At 37.0% G+C, this 14,656-nt stretch overlaps 1 pseudogene; it reads left to right on the top strand.

Annotated features, from left to right (window-relative positions):
- Window positions 1-13,939: 13,939 nt before the first annotated feature.
- On the top strand, window positions 13,940-14,409 carry LOC147365604 (low molecular weight phosphotyrosine protein phosphatase pseudogene; annotated as a pseudogene).
- Window positions 14,410-14,656: the final 247 nt, after the last annotated feature.

The following is a 14,656-nucleotide window of genomic DNA, read 5'->3' as shown; positions in this document are numbered from 1 at the left end:
AGGGAAGTGATTCCCCCTTGCCTATTTTCTAAAAGAGATTGGGATTGGGATTATTTATTTATTCTGCAGTTGAGAGAATTCACCAATGAATCCATCTAGGTTTGAAGTTTTCTTAACAGGAAGATGCGTAATAGCAAATTCAATTTCTTTAGTATATACAGAGCCTTTCTTCTTGTAATCACTCACTTGTAATCACTTTCTTATAATTCATTGTGTCAATTTTGATATTTTACATTTTTTCAAGGAATTTGTCAATTTTATCTATGCTGTTAAATTTCCTGGTACAACGTTATTTGTAGTATTCTCTTTTTATTTGTTTAAAGCCTACAGAGTCTGTAGGAAATTCCTTCCTTTAATTCTTGGTATTAATACCTTAGAAATCTCTCTCTCTTTTCCTTTCTTTTTTATATATTTCTTTACTTATTTATTTTGCTCAGTCTTGCTAGGAGTTGATCAAGTTTTGCTAATCTTTTCAAAGAACCAACATTTGTCTTTATTGATTTCTTTATTTTTATCTGTTTTCTATTGCATCACCTTTTTTTATCTTTCATTTTAAACTTTTTTATTTTCTGATATAAGTATCCAAAGTCAAAACCTTTTTTCAAAACACAGTTTTTGATGCACTCCAAAAAGTTTTTATGTATTATTTTTTCCTTTTCATTTAGTTTAAAAATTGTCCCAAAATCCCTTGTTATTTCTTCATTGACCCATGGGTTATTAGAAGTATATTGTTTCATTTTAAAATATTTTGCAATTTTCTAAACTTCTCATTGTTATTGATTTCTAATGTAATGTCATGGTCATCAAGGACATACTCTGTAAGATTTTAATATTCTAAAATATACTGAGACTTGTTTATAGTTAGGGATAATTTGTGCTGATGATCACTTTTGATCAATATATATGCACTTGAAAAAAGGTATATTCTTCATATTTTGGAGTTAATGTTCGAAAAATGATAATAGACTCAAATGATTGAAAGTGTTGCTCAAGTCTTCTATGTTCTGACTGACTTTTTGCCTATTTGTTCTATATATCACTGAAAGATTGATTTAAAAAAAAAAGTCTCCATACGTGATTGTAAATTTTCCTACTATGCTCTTTTTTCTCTAAGTTTTTGATTTACATTTTCTGAAGCTCTTAGGCACACACACAGTTACAAATATTAAGTCTTCCTGTTGAATGGACCCTCTTATCATTATGTTTCCCTGGTATCATTATGCTTTCTTCTTATCATTATGCTTTCCTTATCATTACTAGGCTTCCCTGGTGGCTCAGATGGTAACGCATCTGCCTAAAAAGTGGGAGACCCGGTTTCGATACTTGGGTCTAGAAGATCCCCTGGAGAAGGAAGTGGCAACCCACTCCAGTACTCTTACCTGGAGAATCCCATGCACAGAGGAGCCTGGTGGGCTACAGTCCATGGGGTCGCAAAGAGTCAGACTCAATTGAGCGACTTCACTTTCACTTTTCACTTTCTTATCATTATGACTTGTTCCTCTTTATCTCTGATACTCCTTGACTTGAAATCCCTTTAGTCTAATACTATTCTTATATCAATAACCTCTGATTTGCAGATGACACCATCCTTGTGGCAGAAACTGAAGAGGAACGAAAGAGCCTCTTGATGAAAGTAAAAGAGGAGAGCAAAACAGCTGGCTTAAAACTCAACATTCAAAAAGCTAAGATCATAGCATCCAGTGCCATCACTTTATGGCAAATAGATGGAGAAACAATAGAAACAGTGACAGACTTTATTTTCTTGTTCTCCAAAATCACTGCAGAGGGTGACTGCAGCCATGAAATTAAGACACACTTGCTCCTTGGAAGAAAAGCTATGATCAACCTAGAGAGCATAGTAAAAGGCAGAGACATTACTTTGCTAAGAAAGGTCCATCTAGTCAAAGCTATGGTTTTTCCAGGTGTCATGTATGGATGTGAGAGTTGGACTATAAAGAAAGTAGAGAAAAGAAAGTTGAAAGCATAAAGAATTGATGCCTTTGTGTTGGAGAAGACTCTTGAGAGTCCCTTGGACTGCAAGGAGAGCCAACCAGTCCATTCTAAAGGAAATCAGTCCTGAATATTCATTGGAAGGACTGATGCTGAAGCTGAAGCTGAAGCTCCAATACTTTGGCCACTTGATGCAAGGAACTGACTCACTGAAGACCCTGATGCTGGGAAAAATTGAAGGCAGGAGGAGAAGGGGACGACAGAGGATGAGATGGTTGGATGGCATCACTGACACAATGGACATGAGTTTGGGTAAATTCCAGGATTTGGTGATGGATGGGGAAGCCTGGAGTGCTGCAGTCTATGGGGTCGCAAAGAGTCAAACACGACTGAGTGACTGAATTGAACTGATTCTTATAGTTAATGTTTTAATGGTTTATCTTCATCCATCCAAATAAGAGAAGGTAATAAAAGAAAATAAAGTTAAAAAGTTCAGCTTATCTAATCTTTATATCTAAAATGTGTCTCTCATAGGGAGTGTATGATTGAGTTTTGTCTTTTTATCTAGTCTTATAATGTCTTTTCATTGGAATGTTAGTTATTGATATATAATGCAGTTATTGATACAGTTGCATTTAGTTCCCTGGTGGCTCAGAGGTTAAAGCTTCTGCCCGCAATGCAGGAGACCCTGGTTTGATCCCTGGGTCGGGAAGATCCCCTAGAAAAGGAAATGACAACCCACTCCAGTATTCTTGCCTGGAGAATCCCATGGAGGGAAGAGCCTGGTAGGCTCCTCAGGGTCGCAAAGAGTCGGACACAACTGAGCAACTTCATTTCACTTCACTTCACTTCACTATCCATTTTATTTGTACTCTGTGTTTTTTATTCTTTGCTCTTATTTTTCTGCCTTCATTTAAATGATTAGACTGTTTTTAGTAATCCATTTTAAATTTTTAATTGGCTAAGAAACTATATCTCTGCAATATTTTTTGTGAATCTGTAGGGATTAAAATATTCATCCTTAAATTGTCATGAGGAGTAACAGGCAAATTTGGCCTTGGAATATGGAATGAAGCAGGGCAAAGACTAATAGAGTTTTGCCAAGAAAATGCACTGGTCATAACAAACACACTCTTCCAGCAACACAAGAAAAGGCTCTACACAAGGACATCACCAGATGGTCAACACCGAAATCAGATTGATTATATTCTTTGCAGCCAAAGATGGAGAAACTCTATACAGCCAACAAAAACAAGACCAGGAGCTGACTGTGGCTCAGATCATGAACTCCTTATTGCCAAATTCAGACTTAAATTAAAGAAAATAGGGAAAACCACTAGACCATTCAGGTATGACCTAAATCAAATCCCTTATGGATTATACAGTGGAAGTGAGAAATAGATTTAAGGGCCTAGATCTGATAAATAGAGCGCCTGATGAACTATGGAATGAGGTTTGTGACATTGTACAGGAGACAGGGATCAAGACCATCCCCATGGAAAAGAAATGCAAAAAAGCAAAATGGCTGTCTCAGGAGGCCTTACAAATAGCTGTGAAAAGAAGAGAAGTGAAAAGCAAAGGAGAAAAGGAAAGATATAAGCATCTGAATGCAGAGTTCCAAAGAATAGCAAGAAGAGATAAGAAAGCCTTCCTCAGCGATCAATGCAAAGAAATAGAGGAAAACAACAGAATGGGAAAGACTAGAGATCTATTCAAGAAAATTAGAGATACCAAGGGAACATTTCATGCAAAGATGGGCTCGATAAAGGACAGAAATGGTATGGACCTAGCAGAAGCAGAAGATATTAAGAAGAGATGGCAAGAATACACAGAAGAACTGTACAAAAAAAATCTTCACAACCCAGATAATCATGATGGTGTGATCACTGACCTAGAGCCAGACATCCTGGAATGTGAAGTCAAGTGGGCCTTAGAAAACATCACTACGCCCAGATGAATGGATAAGAAAGCTGTGGTACATATACACAATGGTGTATTACTCAGCCATTAAAAAGAATACATTTGAATCAGTTCTAATGAGGTGGATGAAACTGGAGCCTATTATACAGAGTGAAGTAAGCCAGAAAGAAAAACACCAATACAGTATACTAACGCATATATATGGAATTTAGAAAGATGGTAACAATAACCCTGTATACGAGACAGCAAAAGAGACACTGATGTATAGAACAGCCTTATGGACTCTGTGCGAGAGGGAGAGGGTGGGAAGATTTGGGAGAATGACACTGAAACATGTAAAATATCATGTAAGAAACGAGTTGCCAGTCCAGGTTCGATGCACGATACTGGATGCTTGGGGCTAGTGCACTGGGACGACCCAGGGGGGTGGTATGGGGAGGGAGGAGGGAGGAGGGTTCAGGATGGGGAACACATGTATACCTATGGTGGATTCATTTTGATATTTGGCAAAACTAATACAATTATGTAAAGTTTAAAAATAAAATTAAATTTAAAAAAAAAATTAAAAAAAAAAAAAAAAGAAAACATCACTACGAACAAAGCTAGTGGAGGTGATGGAATTCCAGTTGAGCTATTCCAAATCCTGAAAGATGATGCTGCGAAAGTGCTTCACTCAATATGCCAGCAAATTTGGAAAACTCAGCAGTGGCCACAGGACTGGAAAAGGTCAGTTTTCATTCCAAACCCAAAGAAAGGCAATGCCAAAGATGCTCAAACTACTGCACAATTGCACTCATCTCACACGCTAGTAAAGTAATGCTCAAAATTCTCCAAGCCAGGCTCCAGCAATATGTGAACCGTGAACTTCCTGATGTTCAAGCTGGTTTTAGAAAAGGCAGAGGAACCAGAGATCAAATTGCCAACATCCGCTGGATCATGGAAAAAGCAAGAGAGTTCCAGAAAAACATCTATTTCTGCTTTATTTACTATGCCAAAGCCTTTGACTTTGTGGATCACAATAAACTGTGGAAAATTCTGAAAGAGATGGGAATACCAGACCACCTGATCTGCCTCTTGAGAAATTTGTATGCAGATCAGGAAGCAACAGTTAGAACTGGACATGGAACAACAGACTGGTTCCAAATAGGAAAAGGAGTACGTCAAGGCTGTGTATTGTCACCCTGCTTATTTAATGTATATGCAGAGTGCATCATGAGAAACACTGGGCTGGAAGAAGCACAAGCTGGAATCAAGACTGCCGGGAGAAATATCAATAACCTCAGATATGCAGATGACACCACCCTTATGGCAGAAAGTGAAGAGGAACTCAAAAGCCTCTTGATGAAAGTGAAAGGGCAGAGTGAAAAAGTTGGCTTAAAGCTCAACATTCAGAAAACGAAGATCATGGCATCTGGTCCCATCACTTCATGGGAAATAGATGGGGAAACAGTGGAAACAGTGTCAGACTTTATTTTTGGGGGCTCCAAAATCACTGCAGATGGTGACAGCAGCCATGAAATTAAAAGATGCTTACTCCTTGGAAGAACAGTTATGACCAACCTAGATAGCATATTCAAAAGCAGAGACATTACTTTGCCAACAAAGGTCCGTCTAGTCAAGGCAATGGGTTTTCCAGTGGTCATGTATGGATGTGAGAGTTGGACTGTGAAGAAGGCTGAGCACCGAAGAATTGATGCTTTGGAACTGTGGTGTTGGAGAAGACTCTTGAGAGTCCCTTGGACTGCAAGGAGATCCAACCAGTCCATTCTGAAGGAGATCAGCCCTAGGATTTCCTTGGAAGGAATGATGCTAAAGCTGAAACTCCGGTACTTTGGCCACCTCATGCAAAGAGTTGACTCATTGGAAAAGACTCTGATGCTGGGCGGGATGGGGGCAGGAGGAGAAGGAGACGATAGAGGATGAGATGGCTGGATGGCATCACTGACTCAATGGACGTGAGTCTGAGTGAACTCCGGGAGTTGGTGATGGACAGGGAGCCCTGGCGTGCTGCGATTCATGGGGCACAAAGAGTCGGACACGACTGAGCGACTGAACTGAACTAAATTGAACTGAACAGAGGGTTAAAGTCATACTATTTCACATCAAATGTAAAAATAACATACTTCTATTTACACTCCCCCACTCAAACTTTGTGTTATTGTTGTCATTTATGTTACATGTTCATTCATTTTAAACTTCATAATTCTCTGATATAATTTTTCCCTTAAATAGTTATATGTCTTTTAAAGAAATTAGAAGAAAATAAGTTGCATGTTTTATGTCCCTGGAAATGTTCCAGTGTCTCCTAGTCTATGGAAACTTGAATAGAATTTGTATATGACTGTTGTGTGAGAATTGTATAAATCTTAATTATGTTGAATTGGTTCATAGTGCTGTTTCAAGTCTACTCTATCCTTCCACTTCTCTTTATATTCATTCTATTAATTTTTGAGAGTTTGATATTGAAACTACAGCTAAAAATCTTAATTCATCTATTTAAACAACAATTGTAATATATAGTGGAGCTATATGTAGCCTTCTTCTATATTTTCCAAGTCTCCTGTAAATGTGTTACCATGCTTTCACAATTTAAAATATATATATAACAAAAACTCTGAGAAAAGTCTTATTTGAAAACACAATTAATCCAAAATCTCAAAAAAAATTCTGAATATCAAATATGCGCTTTGTAAATATCAGAGATGAATAAGTTTTGTGTAATGGTTTTCAGTATTTGAAAAATTCTTTGAATGGTCTCATATTCAATAAGATAAATACTGATTAGATATGCAGTGAAGCAGTAACTCAGGACAGAATAAACTGTAAATACAGGTTGTTATCTCCTCTTATTTTTTAAAATATGAATTTTTGTTACAAAGAATCCCATATTTCTAAGATTAATGAAACTATTTTGAATTTCTCTATGATTTTATAATTTATACTGCTGAGGTCAAAACCTGATTAGCTTCAATTTTTAAAAATTTAAACAATGAGAAATGTCTACAAAATTTAAAAGCAATTAAACTTCTATGTAAACACTTGAGAAAAAAGAAATTAAAAGAAGATTCTTTTTTGTTTAGCTGCATGTTTACTCCTTCTTGTGCCATTCCTTTCCTTCTGTAGATTCAAGACTAGATTTTCTAGTCATTTCTCTTCAGACTGAAGACCTTGCTTTAACATTTCCTGTAAGGCAGGACTGATGTGACTAATTCAATTTTATTTTAAGCCTGAAAATTTCTTAATTTTGCCTTCACTTAAAAATATATATATATATTTTTCCCCCACTGGTTATATCACTGGATTGGCAGAACATTTTCTGCTTATTTTCAGCATTTAAATATGCTACTTCATTGTCTGTGGGCATCCATTGTTTCTGATGAGGAACAGTTATGTATATACCACCATCAATGCTGCTGCTGCTAAGTCACTTCAGTCGTGTCCGACTCTGTGCGACCCCATAGACGGCAGCCCACCAGGCTCCCCCGTCCCTGGGATTCTCCAGGCAAGAACACTGGAGTGGGTTGCCATTTCCTTCTCCAATGCATGAAAGTGAAAAGTGAAAGTGAAGTCGCTCAGTCGTATCTGACTCCTAGGGACCCCGTGGACTGCAGCCCACCAGACTCCTCCATCCATGGGATGTTCCAGGCAAGAGTACTAGAGTGGGGTGCCATTGCCTTCTCCCACCACCATCAATAGTTATATCAATTTTTCAAGTGGCTTTCAAGATATTTTCTGGAAATTTGGATCTCAGCAGTTTGACTACAATGTTGCTAAGTGTGGCTTTATTTTTATTTGTCCTCTTGGATTTTGCTGAGTCTTGTATGTTAAGTTCATGCTTGTCATCAGTTTTGGAAAATTTTTAGACATGATGTCTTCACATACTTTTTGTGGCCCATTCCCTCACTATTCTTTTTTCATTCTCATCCTACAATTACATGCATTTTAGACTATAAGCACTCCTTATTGGGTTTGTGCTTCACAGATATTGCAGTTTTTATAAATTGAAGTTTTGTGGTAACCCTGCACCTAGCAAGTGTATTGGCACCATCTGTAACAGCATTTGCTCACTTGATGTCTCTGTATTACCTTTTGGTAATTCTCACAATTTTTCAAACCTTTTCATTATTATTATATATGTTATGGTAATCCGTGATCAATGATCTTTGATGTTACCATTGTGTTTGTTTTGGAACACCACAAATTGTACCTACATAAAATGACAAATTTAACTGATAAATGTGTGTGTTCTAACTGCTCCAATGACTGGCCTTTTCTCCATCTCTCTCCTTCTCCTTAAACCTCCCCATTCCCCAAAACACCACCATATTGAAATTAGGCCAATTAATAACCCTACAATGGCCTTTAAGTGTTTAAGGGAAAGAAAGAATTCCATCTCTTGCTTTAAATCGAAAGCTAGAAATGATTACGCTTAGTGAGGAAGGCATATTGAAAGGCCAAGATAGGCTGAAAGCTAATATGAGGAAAGGTTTAGTGGTCTGAATAGAAGATCAAATAGACACAGTAACTCCCTTAAGCCAAAGTTGAATCCAGAGCAAGGCCCTAACTCGCTTCAATTCTGCAAAGGCTGAGATAGGTGAGGAAGCTGCAAAAGAAAAGTTTAAAGCTAGCAGAGGTTGGTTCGAGGGGTCTAATGAAACTAGCCATCTCTATAACTAAAAGTGCACCAGGAAAAAGCTGATGTGGAAGCTGCAGCATGTGGTCCAGAAGAACTAGGTAAAATAATTCATGAGGTGGCTTTATTAGACAAGAGATTTTCAATGCAAACAAAATGGCCTTCTATTGGAAGAAGGTGCCATCTGGGACTTTCACTGCTAGGAAGCAGAAATCAATGACTGGCTTCAAAGTTTCAAAGAACAGGTTGACTCTCTTGTTAGAAGCTAATGCAGCTGGTGACTTTAAGTTGAAGCCAGTGCTCATTTGACAGTCTGAAAATTCTAAGTCCTTAACAATTCTTCCCTATAAATGGAACAACAAAGCCTGGATGATAGCGCATCTTTTTACAACATGGTTTGCTGAACAACACGTGTATACCTGTGGCGGATTCGTGTTGATATATGGCAAAACCAATACAATATTGTAAAGTTAAAAAATAAAATAAAGTATATCTAAAAAAAAATAAGCTCATTATTGAGCACTAATACTCAGAGAAAGATTCCTTTCAAAACATTACTGCTCATTGACAATGTATCAGGTCATCCAAGGGATCTGATACACAAGAGATATACAATGAATTAACGTTTTCAGGCCTGCTAACCCATCTATTCTGCAATTCATGGATCAAAGAGTAATGTCAACTCTCAAGTCTTATGATTTAAGCAATACATTTTGGGAGCTGGATTATTTCCCTTAGTTTTCCCCCTGTTCTATTGCTTTCTCTCCACATTCTCTAATTTCCAATCTGGTATTAAGCCCATCCAGTTCAAATTTTTCATTTCAAATATTTCATTGTCAGTTTTACAGTTTTTATTTGGTTTTCTTTTATAGTTTCCATTTTTCTGCTGAGATTCCCCATCTGTTCATTTATTATGACATATTTTTGTTCCAACCCATGAAAATATTTACAATAGCTTAAAAAGAAAAACTTTTTCATTAATTCAAACATCTGAGTCATCCTGGGGTTGGTTTCTCTTTGCTGCTTTCTATCTTGTCTATGGGTCATATTTTCCTGTTTCTTTACATTTAAATTCATGCTAATCATTATGAATTATGCATCTTGATAGCCTGTATTCTGTCAGTTTTTCCTTAGTGTTGATTTTTGTTCTAGTAGTCAGTTAACTTTTTTGGACTTGAATTTCAAACTCTGGCTCCTTCGATAAGCAACTGAAATCTCTACTGTTTTCCATTCTGACAGGTCTGGTGCATTCCCTCATGTTTGTGCAGTTCAAGGGCTGATCATAGAGTTTGTCGGCAGCTCTGGGGCCTCCACCACAATTATCTCCCTTTCCAGAAAGCTTCCCCTCACTCATCTTCTACCTTGGCATCATCGAACTCCATTCTTTGACTCCTTGAGCCAATAAGGCTGCAACTTTGTGCTTGAATTCCAGCCATTCCATGTCACGCTTAAGGAGAAGGCCCACAGGCATAAAATTCATAACTGTAAAACTCACCCAGTGCAGTTTCCTTTTTCAAGTGTCTATATTCCTGTTTCTGCCTGCTTTGGATCACTCTCCAGTGCCTTTAACTCGTTCTACTTCTTCACCAAGAATTTATTATTCTTCTCTAAATAATAGCTTGTCTAATCCAAACTGCCATTATAAAACTTTATGTTTATAGTTAAGATAAAACAATATCTAACTCCTGACGCAGGCCCCCAGATGGGCTTCTGAGACCCTCCCCTGCAGAAGGCTGCCGGCATGCAGAGCATTCCATTGGAGCCAAAGAGCAGGAGGATTTAGGCTAGACCTCGGATGGTCATAGAGGCCTGGAGTGGGAGGTCAGTGTGCCTCAGTTTCCTCCTCAACAACAACTGAATTTTTATAGTATCTGAAAATTGCAGCGGGGGCAGACGGGAGGCTTCCCTGGTGGTTCAAACAGTAAAGAATCTGCCTGCAATGCAAAAGACCCAGATTCAATCTCTGGGTCAGGAAGATCCCTTGGGGAAGGGAATGGCTACCCACTCCTCTCCTCTAGAAATTCCATGGACAGAGGAGCCCGGTGGGCTGTAGTCCACAGGGTCACAAAGAGTTAGACCCGACTGAGCAAATAACACACACGATACCTAATTCCTGCTTATTTGAATAGAAAACACTTTAGAAAAAGAGAAAAAAAATGTTTAAAATATATGTATTTAACTCCCACAAAGTCAAAGACAAAAAAAAATATTATTATTCTATTCCATGTTAAAATTACCCTCTTTAAAAATACACAGAAATTCTACTGCAGTAACTTCTACTTTATCTTCACAAGTATATTCTAACTTCCTAGTAGAGCCCTTCTTCCTGCTATACCACAATTGCTAGAGTATGGAAAGTTTATCAGTCATATCACTCTCTAGGTGCTGAAAAATATAGTTGGATTCCTGATTATACATGTCATTACTTTTCAAGTGGGAAAGGGCTTACAGTAGACCTTACTGACAAATTAACCCAATTTGATATTCCATCCATCTCCATCACAGAAGTTGAAAAACTAAATATTCAGTTATAGTTCCCTTTGAAGCTAAAAGTGGGCATGTGACAAGTTTTGACCAGTAATAAATAAATGGACTTTTTCTAGGTGACATCTAAGAAAGCATTTGTTTTCCTGATAGAAAGAAAACATGTTATTAGCACAGCTCCTTTTAAAATAGTCACAATGTCAATGCCTTAAACTCGCAAGCATGAAAAATGACCATAAGAACAGTTCTACCATTCGGTGCCCTTGACCCAAAGTCAGCAGCCTCCTAACTCCAAAAATCCTCAGAAAGTGAAAACTATTCATTTAAAGTGCTAATAGTCAAGTTTTCCTTATCTACAGCCAAAATTACTTTTAATTGCTGTACAAATCCATTTCCAACATAGCTCAATTATGCTAATTTATATCCCCAGTGCCTGTTACAGTACCTGGGACGTAGAATTTACTCTTTATTAAATTAATTAATATATGTCTATACTTTATAGTAATATTAATATTTAAAGCCAATTAAATTTAAGATATAATTTTGGAAGTCAGTTTTTTTTACAAATTTGCATTTTTTCAAATACCTTCTAAGAAACTCATTGTTGACGACCATCACATGTTTACATTACTGTATCATCCTTTACAAAGTGTTGACTTTTGGGTTGGTTTGGAGTATTCTTTAAAAATTCTTCCAAAATTTATAAAACACATCTGCAAATGTTAGATTTAAGGTCAGGCATTACTGTATGAATCTTTCTTATGATTTTAATGTCCTTACTTGCATTTCTATCAATTCTTCACCACATTGTGAAAATTAAGCTCATCTCTATTAACCTCACCTTAGATACATTTTTTGGAGAAGGCAATGGCACCCCACTCCAGTACTCTTGCCTGGAACATTCCATGGACAGAGGACCCTGGTGGGCTGCAGTCCATGGGGTCGCTAAGAGTCGGACACGACTGAGTGACTTCACTTTCACTTTCACTTTCATGCATTGGAGAAGGACATGGCAACCCACTCCAGTGTTCTTGCCTGGAGAATCCCAGGGACAGGGGAGCCTGGTGGGCTGCCGTCTTTGGGGTCGAACATAGTCGGACACAACTGAAGTGACTTAGCAGCAGCAGATACATTTTTTCCAGATTTTCTAAGACTTTTATTATTATATAACATTGTAATAATTGCAAAATTGCAAAGCAAAACATTGCAATATCTAATACTCTGAGATTTAGATTCTGTGATTTGAATTCTATTTTTAATTAGCTATGAAAACCTGAATTTAAAAATATTATAAAGCATAGAGAAATCTAAATCCTTAAACTTTTAGAAAGCATTAACTTCATGGAGAAAAATCTATTTATTTTCATTAATATGTTTCCATGCAGTTTATATTTTTAAAATAAAACTTTTCTATTAATATAATTTCTCATCTGGAATGTAAATATTCTCAAAGTAGACATAAGAGGTTGTTAAACTGACAGTACTATTCAGTAAATTTTTTTGTTAAACCCTCAGCATTTTAAATCATAGGAAGTAGTTATGGATGAACCACGTTTCAGTTGTTTAAAGAACTGTAGGGAACATAATGAAAAGTTTCTCCTAGCACTGTGCTACTCAGAACAAACTGACCTCATCCTCGTGAGGTTTTGTGGTGTGACTGACACCAAGGCTTCTATGTAAGGTATGAAGACAATGCATCAACCCTGCCTGCAGCACGAACATGTGGTTTGTAAATCATGAGAATGGCTTCAAAAGAAAACATGGAGACAGTTGAGTCCAAGGGCTTCATAAAAGCTGAAATGAAGACACCCATGTATCAGAGAGTAGCAAAATAGTTTTAAAAGTAGGTGAACACTTTCCTGGGACAATGGAGGTCCCTATTTTCCTTCCTAGACTCAGAAGTCAGGGAATTCTATGGTTGAAGATGTTTAATAACATGGTTTTTAATCTTCAGCCCATAGTAACAGATAACAGACATATAGATATAGTGTGAATAAAGACATACACACGCCTGTGGTTAAGAGACCTTAATCAAAGAGAATAAGATTTAGCAAAAAGTATCTAACTTGAACCTGTAGTTATTTAATTTGATGCAAAGGGCAAGTTATTTCTTATTTAATAGTTAAGTATTCTAATGTACGTCCTTCTATCTGATGGAAAACATAGACACTAAGTAGAAAGTATTTCTTACTTCCACAAATTATTTCTTTTACTTATCTTTATTCTGTCTTGAATTTAAACCCACATGTCTGAAATAACATGGTTGAAGGTGGGAAGACCTCAGAAGTCTGAAGTGGAGTGTGGGTTTCTTTGAACAATAATTAATATCTATTCCAAATAATTTGCATGGTTCTATCCCCCAAATTTCTAAGAAACATTTACCCATCAATCACAAGCCACAAAACAAATGCAAAAGCAGAAAAATGATATAAAACCTACCCTGACAATAGAAGACTAGAAAATAGCTATACACTTTAAGTCTAAAACATTTAAAGCTCAAGCAAAGGGAAAGGATTCATTTCAAACAGAATCCAAAAAAAGCATGCATTAAATATAAACATTTTTATATTCTGCTTCTTTATACAAAGATAAGTTAAAAGTTCTGGAGACATTATTCAATGATGATTGTGGTTGAAATTTCTGAATTGAAAGAGTTCCGTTTTCTATCTATTGGCCAAACTAATAGATATGGCCATTTGATAACTAAAGCCCTCAAATTATAAGATTTTTCACAAATTTTAAAACTGTGTCTTAACAAAAATATCACATAAGAAAACTGAACTTAGGCACAATTCTCCTATTCTTAGACGTTGTTAAACTCTGATAAACATAATAACTAAATTGGCTGGGAACTGAAGACTTGCTGCCTTTAATTTCACTTTAACGCAAAGGCAAGGATGTCATTCATTCAGGCATCTTAATTATTACTTCTTGGAGTGAGGGAGGGTGTGCTAGCAGATGATCAAATTGGTGTTCTTTGTGTGTCTGGGTAACATCTCTCTATCACCCATTGCAGAAGCAGTTTTTAGGAAACCTGTAACCGATCAAACCATTTCAGATAGTTGGAGGATAGGCCATGCATTGACAACCATGTATGAACTAGGAAACCCTCCTGATTATCAGGGGACAGGCTTCAATGAAAAAGCATGATAGTCCCATGAGTCATATTGCCCCACAGATTACCTAAAACAATTTCCACTTTTGACTGTATACCACATATGGGTGAAATCAATTAAAGAGATTTGAACAGAAAAAGTTATCAAGTTAAAAACTACAAAGTGAAAATTGAACTATTTGGGAGCTATGATCCACAGAAACAACTCATTATTGAAGATCACTATTAGGCCAACAACTCTGACTTTGGGACCATCAATGAGCAATGTATGCAGCACTGCAGAACATTTCTGGAGAAGGTTCACTGACCGGGTCCAGTCCTGCGAGGCCCAGGCTTATCCCCACAGGCCCCTTTTCTCGGGTCAGTGTCACAGTTCCCTAGCTCAAGGTCATAGCCCTTTCTTCAGTTGACTCACTGTTTCTTACTTTAAAGAAATAATTGTAGATAAAAATCAGTTGTATTTGGCAGAATAATAAATAAGCATTTTTTATTAGACAGTTTATGGGGTGAAGATGAATCAGAAAGCATGGCCTCCACTGTCCTTTTGGACGATG

The sequence above is a fragment of the Bos grunniens genome, chromosome 9 (genome assembly GCF_055505025.1).
Source record: "Bos grunniens cultivar Pamir isolate PY7600 chromosome 9, Bosgru_T2T1.0, whole genome shotgun sequence".
Lineage (NCBI taxonomy): Eukaryota > Metazoa > Chordata > Mammalia > Artiodactyla > Bovidae > Bos > Bos grunniens.
Note: the sequence above shows the minus strand (reverse complement) of the source record. Positions and strands in the feature narration are given on the sequence as shown.